Source organism: Oncorhynchus masou, chromosome 7 (genome assembly GCF_036934945.1).
Source record: "Oncorhynchus masou masou isolate Uvic2021 chromosome 7, UVic_Omas_1.1, whole genome shotgun sequence".
In the NCBI taxonomy this organism is placed as follows: Eukaryota; Metazoa; Chordata; class Actinopteri; order Salmoniformes; family Salmonidae; genus Oncorhynchus; species Oncorhynchus masou.
Window position 1 is genome coordinate 18,724,087 of NC_088218.1, and position 18,036 is coordinate 18,742,122.

Here is an 18,036-nt window from a genome sequence, read left to right on the forward strand (position 1 = left end):
CATTCCCTGCCATCCTGAGCCTTCTTAACTAACACATAATTTTGCATAGTGCGTCATCTAGTGGACACAAACTGTTATTACACCAAGGAGACACGAAGAAGTGTGTCTTCAAAAACACTGGTTTAGACATTTCCTTGACCAAGCAATAAGACATAACTTGATGTTTCAGAGATTTACTGGTTTGGGTGAGCAGCAATCAAAGCATTTTGTATTTCATCAACAGCGGAAGATTAGTAAATTCAGGAACCAGTTAGAATTTTGGATCAGAATGTGCTTTATATCTTAGTTCTCAGAAATGATTTCTTAATTCTAAGTTTACTTCATTATTGGGGTTAGCAACAGCATTTTCTTCTGACGTCCAATTTTGGGATGTTTGCTCATTGACTTTCTTCTCACTTCCTCCTCACTTATGGTAAATTGTCTGTTCCTCAACCAAAAAGGAGAATGACACATTTCCTCTCTCTCTCTCTCTCCAAATCAAATCAAATGTATTTGTCACATACACATGGTTAGCAGATGTTAATGCTGAGTTTGTTGTGTGTTCAACATTTTGAAATGCATGTGCTTCTAGTTCCGACAAATGCAGTAATAACCAATGTTAATGCGTGTGTAGTAATCTAACCTAACAATTCCAAAACTACTACCTTATACACACAAGTGTAAAGGGATAAAGAATATGTACATAAAGATATATGAATGAGTGATGGTACAGAACGGCATAGGCAAGATGCAGTAGATGGTATCGAGTACAGTATATACATATGAGATGAGTAATGTAGGGTATGTAAACATTATATTAAGTAGCATTGTTTAAAGTTGCTAGTGATATATTTTACATCAATTTCCATCAATTCCCATTATTAAAGTGGCTGGAGTTGAGTCAGTGTGTTGGCAGCAGCCACTCAATGTTAGTGGTGGCTGTTTAACAGTCTGATGGCCTTGAGATATAAGCTGTTTTTCAGTCTCTCGGTCCCTGCTTTGATGCACCTGTACTGACCTCGCCTTCTGGATGATAGCGGGGTGAACAGGCAGTGGCTCGGGTGGTTGTTTAAGTCCCTTTAACTTAATCAACGCGGTGTGACTCGTCTACCCAGTCACTTTGTGCTGTATCTGTGCTTACAAGTCAAAAAGTTATCGAAGACTAAAACTATTTTTTAAACAAAGGGTTAATATAGTGAAGTTTAAAGGCAGGGAAGTGCTCTTTGGAGCAGGGTGGTAAAACCAGGACTCAGGTGATCACAGTCCTGCTGCACTAGCGTTCACTGTGACTGTCCTCTGATAATTATGAGGAAAACTGATTACCACGCATTTTGGCTATGTTTTTCATTGTCTTTTCTTGTCTAGCTACTAAAAAATATGATACAATATGTTTTGTGTTTTCTCTTATTCAGACAATGTTTTTACCCTTTTCTACTCATTTCTAATTTGATAGTGGTCTTCTCCTTTTTTTCCTCTATTATACTTTGTCTTTATCAGTAAAGCAAACCTTTGTGAGTTATGTTGATATATTGGAAGACCTATCAATAATAATCATGTCAGTTATTTTGAGGACCACAATACCAACAGCTATCTGTGTTATTGCAATTTAATTAGATTGTCTAATTATGTAATATTTCCAGCACCAAAATCGTGTAACAGTTAGTCACTATATTTTTCTTTGTTATTTACTCTAGAACTGAAGAAGACGTCAATCCACTGGGCACAGACGTCAATTCAATGTCTATTCCACGTTGGTTCAACATCATTTCATTGAAATTAGGTGGAAATAACTTTGATTCAACCAGTATGTACCCAGTGGGAAGCCTCTGACACAATGACACTCAAGATAACCATGCCAGGAAAACAAAGTGGGTCTACATTCTCTCAGCTGAGACTCTTTCTTTGTTTCCTGATGTATTGCTGGGGTCTAGCTGATCCAGTATGTGGGTACTTCCTGAAAAACTGCACAATCCGGGGTAATCTCAGTGACCCTCTAACATGAAAGTACTCTGTTATAACAGGAATCTTGAAGTCATACCTATAGCTATTCCGCGGAAAGTAAGCAATTTAGACTTGGCCATGAACAAGGTTCCAAGATCGAAAAGTTGGAATTTAAAGGCCTATCAAAACTCAAAATTCTAAATATGCTCAGAACCCAGATCTCTCAAGTGGACAATGGGGCTCTTGGATACCTAGAGGCTCTTCAGGAACTGGGTTTGGCTCATAACAGACTCACAACGCTGTCAGACTATTTGTTTCAGGGCCTGGCCAACCTCTCCCTGCTACATCTGGACAACAACCACATTGCAACCATCAGCTCCTCATCCTTTCAGACTCTCTCTAGTTTGAAGACAGTGAATTTAACCAATAACAACCTTTATAATATGAAGGAAGTTCAGCCCATCGTACAATTACCACACTTACAGGAGTTGTACATTGGGAGCAACAGGTTCACCTCTTTCCAGTAACAGGAAATATCAAACACTTCTATAGAGCTGAGGCTGTTGGATTTATCCCGGAACCATTGGGAATCTTCAGGATCACGGCAGATGTTCTTCCTTACCTTGAGGTGTTAGACATCGCCTACTGTGGCCAACTTGGACACATGGAATGGGATGTGCTGAACAGGTCTTTTCTGAGCAACGTCAGAAAAGGTATTTTTCTTGAGCGGCGTTGAGATGTCTTTTGAGAGGATGGGTATGGTACTGCAGACTGTCAACTTCTCATTAGTCCATCTGAGATTGAATGACCTTGTCAAAGGCTCAAAGCTCAAGATCAAGGCTCTCACTGATATTGCCTGCCATATACCTAAACTCAGCGTGCTAAGACTAGAATATAACAACATAGGCAATCTCTCTGAGGAATTTCTCCAGTCATGTAAACACATGACAGAAGTGGACATATCAAATACTGGTCTTACTCAGCTGTCTGACTTTTCATTCAGATCAATAGAGCAAATAAGTGCTTTGAAACTGGGCCACAACAGGCTTTCTTCCGTACCAAAGGCCACAAGAAATCTACCTACACTGAAGATCCTGGATCTCAGCTTCAATATCATCAATAAACTAGGCTGCTCAGATTTCTCCAATCTTACAGGACTCACACAACTCTTTCTTTTCCACAATCAAATCCCCAACCTTCCAGGATGTGTTTTCCAGGATTTGAAACAATTAAGGATCCTTAAACTGGGATCAAACAAAATCCTGACCTTGCATGATGCCTTCATGAATGGGTTGCACAAACTTGAGACTTTGTTGATGGCAGGCAATAAACTGAGCTCTATCAGAAAAGGAGAGTTTAAAAGTTTAACATCACTCAAGAATGTACTTTTATTTGACAATCAGATTGCCAGTATGGAAGATGGAGCCTTTGAGGGATTGGTCAACCTTACAGAACTTAACTGGGCTCAAATAAGATCACTCAAACAGACATAAGAAATACTGTGCTCACGGGACTTCCACTCTTAAGATCTCTTGATATATCCTGTCATTACATCACATATGTAAATGATGATAAATTAGACCCTCCACCCTTCTCTCATCTGACATCTCTGGAGAACCTCAGGATATTTAGTCAGCGTCACAAGGGACTGTCTCATCTACCTATCAACTTTCTTGTAGGACTGAAATCTTTATTGTCATTCCAGGCAGGGAGTCTTAATATTAAGGACCTGCACCCAAACACATTTATTCACACACCCCTGTTGTGGTTCCTTAATATCAGTAAGAATGAGTTCACAGCCCTCACTCCAAAGCTGTTTTACCCAATACCAAGGCTCAACAGAATGTACCTGTCCAAAGCCCGACTTCAGTCCTTAGATTTCCTCATGGGAGCAAACCTCAGTAGAGTCACATTCTTGCAGGTGAGCAAGAACGACATAACAGTAGTCAATGAGACAGTTTTGCAATCTCTCCCTGCCTTGACATACCTGGACATGCAAGATAATGCTTTCACCTGTGGCTGCAGCGATGCTTGGTTTGTCCAGTGGATGGAGAGCGACAACCAAACACAAGTTGTTGGTGCAGGAGAATTTACCTGCAACTATCCTGCCGATCTAAAGGACACCAAGCTGTTGGATGTTGAGCTTCAGTTCTGTACAGTGGACTTAGGACTTTACTGCTACATCTCTACCACTTGTCTGGTCCTCCTCACCCTGGTAGCATCCTTTGCCTACCACTTCCTGAAATGGCAGGTAATTTACGGCTATTACTTCTTCCTGGCTTTCCTCTATGACACCAAGCAAAGGAATAAGCACAAGCCTCATGGCTGTCAGTACGATGCCTTCATTTCCTACAACGCCCACGATGAGCTTCTGCCAGAGCTGGAGGGAGAGCAGGGCTGGAAGCTGTGTCTCCACCACCGGGACTTCCAGCCAGGCAAACCAATCATAGACAACATTATGGACGGCATCTACGGAAGCCGCAAGACCATCTGTGTCATCAGCCACCGCTACCTGGAGAGTGAGTGGTGCTCCCGGGAGATCCAGGCGGCCAGCTTCCGGCTCTTTGATGAGCAGAAGGACGTCCTGATTCTGGTGTTCCTGGAGGAGATCCCTACCCACCAGCTGTCACCCTACCACCGGATGAGGAAGCTAGTGAAGAAACGCACATACCTGAGCTGGCCCAGAGCTGGAGAGCAAACCGGGGTCTTCTGGCAGCAACTACGGCTGGCTTTAGAGACCAAGGACGGCTCTGCTGTGCTCACAAGCAATAAGTGCTCCCAGTTTTCTGTGTATCACGTCATTTAAAGTGTTTTTTTGCCTATTCTTATGATATGTTACAAATGTATTTCATACTACACAGTATGTTATGATTTTGTTGTGCTTATCATCCTGGAGTGGATCTTTAAGAAGTTCCTAAGAGTTTTGCTGCGCCCATGCGTCAATCTAAGTAACATAATTTAAAAAATCCCCATCAAAGTCAGTTTAAGCTGTCAGGTTTTTTGCATGGTTCTCAATCCACTGCTTCCGACAAACTGGTCTCAGAGCAATTCATATTATTCTGTACATATATCTTCAAGGCCAAATTTAGTATGATATGTTTAGTATGGTATGTATTAATACAAAACTTACAATATGTAACAAATTTGCAAAACATAATATGTTATGAAATCTAGTTAGGTGGCTAGGTGGTTAATGTTAGCTAACTCACTAACGTTAGCTAGGCTAGGGGTTAGGGGTTAAGTTTAAGTTTAGTATTTAGGTTAAAGGGTTTCGGGTTAGGGGTAGCTAATAAGCTAAGTAGTTACTAATTAGCAAAAATGTAGTAAGTAGTTGAACAGTTCTTCACTAGCTAAAATGCTAAATTGTTTTGAGGCACAGATCTGGGGAAGGGTACCAAAACATTTCTGCAGCATTGAATGTCCCCAAGAACACAGTGGCCTCCATCATTCTTAAATTGAAGAAGTTTGGAATCACCAAGACTTCCTAGAGCTGGCCGCCCAGTCGAACTGAGCAATCAGGGGAAAAGGGTCTTGCTCAGGGAGGTGACCGAAAACCCATTGGTCACTCTGACAGAGCTCTAGAATTCCTGTTTGGAGATGGGAGAACCTTCCAGAAGGACAACCATCTCCTCAGTGGGCACATAAAGGACTCTCAGACCATGAGAAACAAGATTATCTGGCCTGAATGCAAGCGTCACGTTTGGAGGAAAACCTGCACCATTCCTACAGTGAAGCATGGTGGTGGCAGCATCATGCTGTGGGGATGTTTTTCAGCGGCAAGGACTGGGAGACTAGTCAGGATTGAGGCAAAGATGAACGGATCAAAGTATAGAGAGATCCTCAATGAAAACCTGCTTCAGAGCGCTCAGGATCTCAGACTGGGGCTAAGATTCACCTACAAGACAACGACCCTAAGCACACAGCCAAGACAACGAAGGAGTGGCTTCGGGACAAGTCTCTGAATGTCCTTGAGTGGCCCAGCCAGAGCCCGGACTTGAACCCGATCTAATCTCTCTGGAGAGACCTGAAAATAGCTGTGCAGTGACACTTCCCATCCAACCTGACAGAGAGGATCTGCAGAGAAGAATGGGAAAAACTCCCCAAATACAGATGTGACAAGAAGAAGACTTGAGGCTGTAATCGCTGACAAAGTTGCCTCAACAAAGTATTGAGTAAAGGGTCTCAATAATATATTTCCAAACATTTCAAAAAAGCTGTTTTTGCTTTGTCATTATGGGGTATTGTGTGTAGACTGATGAAGGCGAAAAAAGCTGTTTATTCAATTTTAAAATAAGGCTGTAATGTAACAAAACGTGGAAAAAGTCAAGGTGTCTGAATACTTTCCAAATGCACTGTACGTACAGAATAATACGAAATGCTCTGAGACCAGGTTTGCAACCGCCTATGTCGGCCTTCCGCATCTGCAGTGGAAGGTGGCTGAGCTACAGCGGTTTCAGACCATGAAATATCCCGAAATGGTTTGTCCTACAAACTATTATGACCCCTCTATGGAAAGACATGGGCCTCATCTGAAGGTAAACCAGCACCGATTCTACTCTATGGAGAGGGGATACTCCCCCAAACACGATGATGTCTGTTTTGTCACAGGTCTCATCCGAAGGTAACCCATACAAACGAATTGAAGTATGGAGGTAGTTTTGTGCCAACAAAAACAACGGGTTCAATATGTGTCCAAAAAACAAAAAGATTTATTCAGCATTCTTATTTCTCCTAGATATCGGAGACCAGTGCTTAATTTGTAAATCGGGAGGTGCCGGAACAAAATGTGAGCATGAGAGTCAGGTGACCTGGGAAGTTCTAAGTACTGGAACAAAATAAAAAAATGAATTACCTTAAAAATAAAGCATTGCATGCATATCATCACATTTGCATAGTGGCATAGAGCAGTAGAATTGAGTCACTTATGGAAGGGAACATTTTTAGTAGCCTGGGGTCCGGGAACATTTTTTAGTAGCCTGGGGTCCGGGAACATTTTTAGTAGCCTGGGGTCCGGGAACATTTTTAGTAGCCTGGGGTCCGGGAACATTTTTAGTAGCCTGGGGTCCGGGAACATTTTGGCATTTTATAAATGCATTTCATTTACCTGACTGGAGACTTTGCCAGAATCATTTTTATCACCACACAAATTATCGAAATAACAGGCTACTTTGACACTGACAAACAGAGAATCTGAGATCAATTAAAAACTACCTTGTCAAGAATCCATCAATAGTCTAGGCCTAGTTGTGTGAAGACACATGTTGTAGGCTACAGTATGCAGAGGAAAATATAGTCCTAAAAATGCTTTCCTGTAACCGTTTTCTTTAGGCGAAGGAGAGTCGGACCAAAATGAGGCATGGCTATTTAGATTCAGGTTTAATAAAACAACTAAACACAAACACTACAAACCAAGAAAACCGAAACAGCCTAAACTGGTGCAAACTAACACATGAACAGGAACAATCACGCACGAAACACTCAAAGAATATGGCTGCCTAAATATGGTTCCCAATCAGAGACAACGATAAACACCTGCCTCTGATTGAGAACCACTTCAGACAGCCATAGACTATGCAAGAAAACCCCACTAAGCCACAATCCCAATACCTACGAAAAACCCCAAGACAAAACACACCACATACCAAAACCCATGTCACACCCTGGCCTGACCAAATAAATAAAGGAAACACAAAATACTAAGACCAGGGCGTGACACTTCCAGTTTGACTGACTCACCCAATGATGCGCAGCTGACTCGCTGGTGATGGTCTCTCTCTAAAAATAAGCCCCACCTTCTTTTTTTAACTAGGCAGGTCAGTTAGGAATAAATTCTTAATTTCAATGACGGCCTAGGAACAGAATGACAAATTCATCAGCTCAGGGATTTGAACTTGCAACCTTTTGGTTACTAGCCCAACACTCTAACCACTAGGCTACTCTGCCCTGCGTTCCTTGATGCTGGAGATGGGTAGTGGGGCCTCTCTGGCTACTGCCCTAGAGGTGGCAGACAGGTCCTTATCACAGGCGGCTTGTAACACCTTGATTGAGGAGGATGGGCTCAATGTAATGGCTGGAACGGAATAAATGGAATGGTACACTCTTAGATAAATGGTTCCAAAAGGGTTCTTCAGCTGTCCCCATTGGAAAAATATTTTTGGTTCCAGGTAGAACTCTTTTGGTTCCATGTAGAACCCTCTGTTGAAAGGGTTTTACCTGGAACCAAAAGGGTTTTACCTTGAACTAAAACTAGTTCCTCAAAGGCTTCTACTATGGGGACAGCCGAAGAACCCTTTTAGGTTCTAGATAGCACCTTTATTCTAAGAGTGTATCAAACACGTTGTTTCCACCTTTACTCCCACTCCCTGTTTCGCTACTTCCACACACACACACACACACACACACACACACACACACACACACACACACACACACACACACACACACACACACACACACACACACACACACACACACACACACACACACACACACACACCTTGATATGAGAAAGACGTCATTCTCCCTTTCATTCTGTTTTCTTCCCTCTCACCTGTGGATGAAATATAGTCTATGAAGTATGAATGAGAAATAGAACAATAACAGGGGGAAAGTCAGTGCACAAAGTGAAACAGTATCCATGTTAGTTCTATTACATCATAAGGTACAAGCAAGGTAGATCTACTATTTATTTATATTCCAATTCTGGGAAAACACACACACACCTTCATATGAGACAGAATCTCCCTTTTATTGCATTTTCTTTCCTGTCACCTGTGGATGAAATACAGTTTATGCAGTATGAATGAGAAATAGAGGTTGGAGGCGGCTTCTGGTAAAGAAATGAACATTGAATTCTCTGGAATGTAAAAAGTGTCAGTGTTAGTACCCGTTTGATGTTTGGATCAGAATGTTCTTAGTTCTAGGAAATAAATATCTCAGGTCTCGGGAAGTTCCCGTATATGGTCAGCATCAGTATTTTATTCGGTCCAACTGTGAGAGAGAGTAAACAAGCCCGACTTCCCCCCCAACTCTCTCTCTCTCTCGCTTCTTCTTTTCTGGCCCTTGTTTTCTGCCCCTTAGTCAACTGTGTGTCAGGTCAACCCAGTCTGTTAAGTTTTCACTTGTGTTGTAGCTGTTTGTGAGAAATCAATCTAGACAAATACCAATATGTATTTTGAACAAAGTTTAGTGAAGTAAAATGCCAGGGAAGTGCTCTTTGGAGCAGGGTGGTAGAACCAGGACTCAGGTGATCACAGTCCTATGCTGCACTAGTGCTCACTGTGACTGTCTTCTTCCAACAATTGTGAGTAAAAATGATTACTATGTAGTCTGGCTGTTTTTACTTGTCTTTTGCTGGTGTATCTCTTCAAAAATATCATACAACTGTGTGTTTTATTCTTATTCAGACAATGTTATTACCCTTATCTACTCATTTCTAATTTGATAGGGGTCTTTACCTTTATTCCTTTCTACTCTAGTTTGTCTTTATCAGTAAAGCAGACTTTTTGTGAGTTATGTTGATAATTTGGATGACCTATAAATGATAATCTGTCAGTTATTTTGAGGACCACAATACCATATAGAACATCATAAAGAACATCAGTTTTGTCTCACAAATAAAGACTATGTCTGCTATGATGTATGTGAATACTTCTCTCATACCTGCTTTGTAAAACACTGAACCCTTTTCCATGCAGGTCTTGTCTTCGCAGAGTATCACACACATAACTCTCCCTCACTCAATAATCTTCCAAGGCAATGCAATGAATTCAAACATGAGAGTTACACATTCAGGACCAATGTCTAATACTTATAATGTTCAGCTTTGTGGAACTCTTTATTTACATTTCATTTGTTGATTTTGTTTGGTTATATCCATGTTGCTTTCCCTGCCATCCCGATCCTTCTTTACTAACCCATTTCTATGCATATTCCGCCATCTAGTGGACATAAACTGTTATTACACTAAGGAGACACGAAGAAGTGTGTCTTCTAAAACACGGGTTTAGACATTTCCTTGACCAAGCAATAAGACATAACTTGATGTTTCAGAGATTTACTGGTTTGGGTGAGCAGCAATCAAAGCATTTTGTATTTCATCAACAGCTGGTGATTAGTAAGTGCTAGTACCAGTTCGAATTTTGAATCAGAGTGTGCTTTAGATCTTAGTTCTCAGTTATGATTTCTTAATTCTAAATTCACTTTATTATTGGGGTCAGCAACAGTATTTTCTTCTGATGTCCAATTTTGGGACATTTGCTCAATAACATTCTTCTCACTTCCTCCTCACTTATGGTGAATCGTCTGTTCCCCCCCCAAATTCTGAAAATGACATCTCTCTCTCTCTCTCTCTCTTTCACGCTCTCTCTCTGTTTCAATGTCAATGTCAATTTAAGGGGCTTTATTGCCATGGGAAACATATGTTAACTTTGCCAAAGCAAGTGAAACAGATAATATACTAAACTGAAACCAACAATTAAAATGTAACAGTAAACATTACACTCAAAAAAGTTTGAAAAGAATAAAGACATTTCAAATGTGATATTATGTCTATATACAGTGTTGTTATGATGTGCAAATAATTAAAGTACAAAAGAGAAAATATAGGTTGTATTTACAACGGTGCTTGTTTTTCACTGGTTGCCCTTTTCTTGTGGCAACAGGTCACAAATCTTGCTGCTGTGATTGCACACGGTGGTATTTCACCCAATGGATATGGGAGTTTATCAAACTCAAATTTCATTTCAAATTCTTTGTGGGTCTGTGTAATATGAGGGAAATATGTGTCTCTAATATGGTCATACATTGGACAGGTTAGGAAGAGCAGCTCAGTTTCCACCTCGTTTTGTGGGCAGTGTGCATATAGCCTGTCTTCTCTTGAGAGCCAGGTCTGCCTAAGGCGGCCATTCTCAATAGCAAGGCTACATATGCTCACTGAGTCTCTCTCTCTCTCTCACTTCTCCTCCTCTGTCCCTTTAACTTAACCAACTGTGTGTCTAGTCTACCCAGTCACTTTGGGCTGGGTCTCTGCTTACAAGTCAAAATCTATCCTAGACCAAGACAAAACTATTTTTTAAACAAAGGGTTAATAAAGTGAAGTTTAAAGGCAGGGAAGTGCTCTTTGGAGCAGGGTGGTAGAACCAGGACTCAGGCGATCACAGTTCTATGCTGCACTAGCATTCACTGTGACTGTCATCTGACAATTGTGAGTAAAAATAATTACTATGTATTTTGCCTATATTTTTCATTGTCTTTTGCAAGTCTATCTCCTAAAAAAATATGATACAATATGTTTTGTGTTCTTATTCAGACAATGTCTTTACCCTTTTCTACTCATTTTTAATTTGATAGTGGTCTCCTTTTATCCTCTCTGATGAACAGTACGAGTAAAAATCTTGGACACACCTACTCATTCAAGGGTTTTTCTCTATTGTGTACTATTTTCTACATTGTAGAATAATAGTGAAGACATCAAAACTATGAAATAACACATGGAATCATGTGGTAACCAAAAAAGTGTTAAACAAATCAAAATATATTTGAGATTCTTCAAAGTAGCCACCCTTTGCCTTGATGACAGCATTGCACACTTGGCATTCTCTCAACCAGCTTCATGAGGTAGTCACCTGGAATACATTTCAATTAACAGGTGTGCCTTGTTAAAAGTTAATTTGTGGAATTTCTTTCCATCTTAATGTGTTTGAGCCAATCAGTCGTGTTGTGACAAGGTAGGGGTGGTATAAAGAAGACAGCCCTACTTGGTTAAAGACCAAGTCCATATTATGGCAAGAACAGCTCAAATAAGCAAAGAGAAACAACAGTCCATCATCCACATGAAAATCCATCAATCCGGAAAATTTCAAGTACTTTGAAAGTTTCTTCAAGTGCAGTCGCAAAAACCATCAAGCGCTATGATGAAACTGGCTCTCATGAGGACCGCCACAGGAAAGGAAGACCCAGAGTTACCTCTGCTGCAGAGGATAAGTTCATTAGAGTTACCAGCCTCAAAAATAGGCAATTAACTGCACCTCAGATTGCAGTCCAAATAAATGCTTCACAGAGTTCAAGTAACAGACACATCTCAACATCATGTGTTCAGAGGCGACAGCGTGAATCAGGCCTTCATGGTTGAATTGCTGCAAAGAAACCACTACTAAAGGACACGAATAACAAGAGGAGACATGCTTGGGCCAAGAAACACGAGCAATAGACATTAGACCGGTGGAAATCTGTCCTGTGGTCTGATGAGTCCAAATTTGAGATTTTTGGTTCCAACCGCTGTGTTGAGATGCAGATGCAGAGTAGGTGAACAGATGATCTCTGCATGTGTGGTTCCCACCGTGAAGCATGGAGGAGGAGGTGTGATGGTGTGGGGTGCTTTGCTTTTGACACTGTCAGTGATTTATTAAGGCACACTTCACCAGCATGGCTACCATAGCATTTTGCAGCGATACGCCATCCCATCTGGTTTGTGCTTAGTGGGACTATATAGTATTTCAACAAGACAATGACCCAAAACACTCCTCCAGGCTGTGTAAGGGCTATTTGACCAGGAAGGAGAGTGATGGAGAGCTGCATCAGATGACCTGGCCTCCACAATCACCCAACCTCAATCCAGTTGAGATGGTTTGGGATGAGTTGGAGCGCAAGATGAGATGACCGCAGGAAAAGCAGCCAACAAGTGCTCAGCATATGTGGGAACTCCTTCAAGACTGTTGAACAAGCATTTCAGGTGAATCTGGTTGAGAGAATGCAAAGAGTGTGCAAAGCTGTCATTAAGGCAAAAGTTGGCTACTTTGAAGAATCTCAAATATAAAATATATTTTGATTTGTTAAACTCTTTTTTGGTTACTACATGATTCCATGTGTGTTATTTCATAGTTTTGATGTATTCACTATTATTCTACAATGCAGAAAATAGTAAAAATAAAGAAAAACACTTGAATGAGTGGGTGTGTCCAAACTTTTGACTGGTTCTGTAGTTTGTCTTTATCAGTGAAGCAAACTTTTTGTGAGCTATATTGATAATGTGGATTGCCTATCATTAATAATCTGTCAGTAATTTTGAGGACCACAATGCCAACAGCTATCAATGTTATTGCAATTTAATTTGATTGTCTAATTATGCTATATATCAGGACCCCAAATCTAACAGTTAGTCACTATATTATTCTTTGTTATTTACTCTAGAACTGAAGAAGACGGCAAGCAACTGGGCACAGACGTCAATTCAACGTCTATTCCACGTTGGTTCAACATCATTAAATTGAGATAACGTTGATTCAACCAGTGTGGGCTCAGTGGGAAGCCTCTAACACAATGACACTCAAGGTAACCATGCCTGGAAAAAGAAGTGGGTCTACATTCTCTCAGCTGAGACTCTGTTCCCTGATGTATTGCTGGGTTCTTGCTGATCCAGTATGTGGGTACTTCCTGAAAAACTGCACAATCCGGGGTAATCTCAGTGACCCCTCTAACATGAAAGTACTCTGTTATAACAGGAATCTTGAAGTCATACCTTTAGATATTCCGCTGAATGTAAGCAATTTAGACTTGGCCATGAATAAGATTTCCAAGATCGAAAAGTTGGATTTTACAGACCTATCAAACCTCAAAATTCTAAACATGTCCATAAACCAGATCTCTCAAGTGGATGATGGGGCTCTTGGACACCTAGAGGCTCTTCAGGAGCTGGGTCTGGCTCATAACAGACTCACAACCCTGTCAGACCATTTGTTTCAGGGCCTGGCCAACCTCTCCCTGCTACATCTGGACAACAACCTCATTGCAACCATCAGCTCCTCATCATTTCAGCCTCTCTCAAATTTGAAGACAGTGAATTTAACCAAGAACAACCTTTATAATATGAAGGAAGTTCAGGCCATTGTACAATTACCACACTTACAAGAGTTGTACATTGGGAGCAACAGATTCACATCTTTCCAGTCACAGGAAATATCAAACACTTCTATAGAGCTGAGGCTGTTGGATTTATCCCGGAATCCATTGGGAATCTTCAGGATCACGGCAGATGTTTTTCCTTACCTTGAGGTGTTAGACATCGCCTACTGTGGCCAACTTGGACACATGGAATGGGATGTGCTGAACAGGTCTTTTCTGAGCAACGTCAATCGTCTCAACTTGAGCGGCGTTGAGATGTCTTTGGAGAGGATGGGTATGGTACTGCAGACTGTCAACTCCTCATTAGTCCATCTGAGATTGCAAGACCTTGTAAACGGCTCAAGGCTAAAGGTCAAGGCTCTCACTGATATTGCCTGCCATATACCTACACTCAATGTGCTAAGACTAGAATATAACAACATAGGTAATCTCTCTGAGGAATTTCTGCAGTCATGTAAACACATGACAGAAGTGGACATATCAAATAGTAATCTTTTTCAGCTGTCTGACTTTTCATTCAGATCAATAGAGCAAATAAGTGCTTTGAAACTGGGCCACAACAGGCTTTCCTCTGTACCAAAGGCCACAAGAAATCTACCTACACTGAAGATCCTGGATCTCAGCTTCAATATCATCAATAAACTAGGCTGCTCAGATTTCTCCAATCTTACAGGACTCACACAACTCTTTCTTTTCCACAATCAAATCCCCAACCTTCCAGGATGTGTTTTCCAGGATTTGAAAGAATTAAGGATCCTTAAACTGGGATCAAACAAAATCCTGACCTTGAATGATGCCTTCATGAATGGGTTGCACAAACTTGAGACTTTGTTGATGGCAGGCAATAAACTGAGCTCTATAAGAAAAGGAGAGTTTAAAAGCTTAGTATCACTCAAGAATTTGTTTTTATTTGACAATCAGATTGCCAGTATGGAAGATGGAGCCTTTGAGGGATTGGTCAACCTTACAGAACTTCAACTGGACTCAAATAAGATCACTCAAATAGACATAAGAAATACTGTGCTCATGGGGCTTCCAGTCTTAAGATCTCTTGATATATCCTGTAATTACATCACATATGTAAATGATGATAAATTAGACCCTCCACCCTTCTCTCATCTGACATCTCTGCAGAACCTCAGGATATTTAGTCAGCGTCACAAGGGACTGTCTCATCTACCTATCAACTTTCTTGAAGGACTGAAATCTTTATTGTCATTCCAGGCAGGGAGTCTTAATATTAAGGACCTGCACCCAGACACATTCATTCACACACCCCGGTTGTGGTTCCTTGATATCAGTAAGAATGAGTTCACAGCCCTCACTCCAAAGCTGTTTTACCCAATACCAAGGCTCAACAGCCTGTACCTGTCCAAAGCCCGACTTCAGTCCTTAGATTTCCTCATAGGAGCAAACCTCAGTAGAGTCACATTCTTGCAGGTGAGCAAGAATGACATAACAGCAGTCAATGAGACGGTGTTGCAATCTCTCCCTGCCTTGACATACCTGGACATGCAAGATAATGCTTTCACCTGTGGCTGCAGCGATGCTTGGTTTGTCCAGTGGATGGAGAGCGACAACCAAACACAAGTTGTTGGTGCAGGAGAATTTACCTGCAACTATCCTGCCGATCTAAAGGACACCAAGCTGTTGGACATTGAGCTTCAGTTCTGTACAGTGGACTTAGGACTTTACTGCTACATCTCTACCACTTGTCTGGTCCTCCTCACCCTGATATCATCCTTTGCCTACCACTTCCTGAAATGGCAGGTAATTTACGGCTATTACCTCTTCCTGGCTTTCCTCTATGACACCAAGCAAAGGAATAAGCACAAGCCTCATGGCTGTCAGTACGATGCCTTCATCTCCTACAATGCCCACGATGAGCCCTGGGTCCTGAGGGAGCTTCTGCCAGAGCTGGAGGGAGAGCAGGGCTGGAAGCTGTGTCTCCACCACCGGGACTTCCAGCCAGGCAAACCAATCATAGACAACATTATGGACGGCATCTACGGAAGCCGCAAGACCATCTGTGTCATCAGCCACCGCTACCTGGAGAGTGAGTGGTGCTCCCGGGAGATCCAGGTGGCCAGCTTCCGGCTCTTTGATGAGCAGAAGGACGTCCTGATTCTGGTGTTCCTGGAGGAGATCCCTACCCACCAGCTGTCACCCTACCACCGGATGAGGAAGCTAGTGAAGAGACGCACATACCTGAGCTGGCCCAGAGCTGGGGAGCAAACCGGGGTCTTCTGGCAGCAACTACGGCTGGCTTTAGAGACCAAGGACGGCTCTGCTGAGGAAAATCCCATCCTCTCTGGGGTGCAGGCTCTGTGATAGTGACACGTTGATAGTGACACCTCACTCTGGACCTTTTCTGTATATTTACATGAGAATATTGAAGATGCACTCTCAAAATTTTGTCTAATTTCAGCCAGTAGTTTTGAAAGTGGTGCTCACGAGCCAGAAGTGGTCCCAGTTTTCTGTGTATCACGTCATCTAAAGTGTTTTTTTGCCTATTAGTATTATATGTTATGGGTCTCAGAGCAATTGATATTATTCTGTACATATATCTTCAAGGCCAAATTTAGTTTGATATGTTATGTTTTTATGGTATTTTTCATGGTATTAATGCAAAACTTAGCTTATTAGCTAAGTAGTTACAAAGTAGCAAAAAGTTAGTAAGTAGTTGAACAGTTCCTCACTACCCAAAATGCTAAAGTTGTCCGTGATGAGATTCGATCTAGCAACCATATGCCCACCCATCTGTCATATGCAACCATGCCAAAACTAACATACCATACTAAATGGAGTGTTTTGGATTTTCAGTGCATTTAGAAAGTATTCAGACCCCTTGACTTTTCCCACATTTTGTTACGTTACAGCCTAATTCTAAAATGTATTAAATTAATAAAAAATCATCATACATCTACACACTATACTCCATGATGACAAAGCAAAATGTGTTTTTTTTTTTTACATTGTAGCTAATTTAATACAATTTTGAAACAGAAATACCTTTTACATAAGTATTCAGACCTTTTGCTATGAGACTCGAAATTGAGCTCAGGTGCATCCTGTTTCAATTGATCATTCTTGAGATGTTTCTACAACTTAACTGGAGTCTATATGTGGTAAACTGAATTGATTGGACATGATTAAAAAGGCACACACCTGTCTATATAAGGTCCGACAGTTGACAGTGCATGTCAGCGCAAAAACCAAGCCATGAGGTCGAAGGAATTGTCCCTAGAGCTCCGAGACAGGATTGTTTTGAGGCACAGATCTGGGGAAGGGTACCAAAACATTTCTGCAGCATTGAACGTCCCCAAGAACACAGTGTCCGCCGTCATTCTTAAATGGAAGAAGTTTGGAACCACCAAAACTTCCTAGAGCTGACCGCCCAGTCGAACTGAGCAATCAGTGGAAAAGGGACTTTCTCAGTGAGTTGACGAAGAACCCGTTGGTCACTCTGACAGAGCTCTAGAAGTCCTGTGTGGTTGATGGGAGAACCTTCCAGAAGGACAACCATCTCCTCAGCGGGCACATAAAGGACTCCCAGACCATGAGAAACAAGATTATCTGGTCTGATGAAACCAAGATTGACTCTTTGGCCTGAATGCCAAGCGTCACGTCTGGAGGAAAACTGGCACCATCCCTACGGTGAAGCATGGTGGTGGCAGCATCATGCTGTGGGGATGTTTTTCAGAAGAAGGGACTGGGAAACTAGTCAGGATGGAGGCAAAGATGAACGGATCAAAATACAGAGAGATCCTTGATGAAAACCTGCTTCAGAGCTCTCAGGACCTTAGACTGGGGCGAAGGTTCACCTTCCAACAGGACAACAACCCTAATTACACAGCCAAGACAATGCAGGAGTGACTTCGGGACAAGTCTCTGAATGTCCTTGTGTGGCCCAGCCAGAGCCCGGACCTGAACCCGATCTAATATCTCTGGAGAGACCTGAAAATAGCTGTGCAGTGACACTCCCCATCCAACCTGACAGAGCATGAGAGGATCTGCAGAGAAGAATGGGAGAAACTCCCCAAATACATGTGTGCCAAGCTTGTAGCGTCATACCCAAGAAGACTTGAGGCTGTAATCTCTGACAAAGGTGCTTCAACAAAGTATTGAGTAAAGGGTCTCAATACTTATGTAAACGTGACATTTCAGTTAAAAAAATAAATACTATTTTTTGCAAAAATGTGAAAAAAGCTGTTT

At 41.6% G+C, this 18,036-nt stretch overlaps 1 pseudogene; it reads left to right on the forward strand.

Annotated features, from left to right (window-relative positions):
• Window positions 1-1,813: 1,813 nt before the first annotated feature.
• LOC135543077 (uncharacterized) lies at window positions 1,814-18,029 on the forward strand (annotated as a pseudogene).
• The last annotated feature ends 7 nt before the right edge of the window (window positions 18,030-18,036 follow it).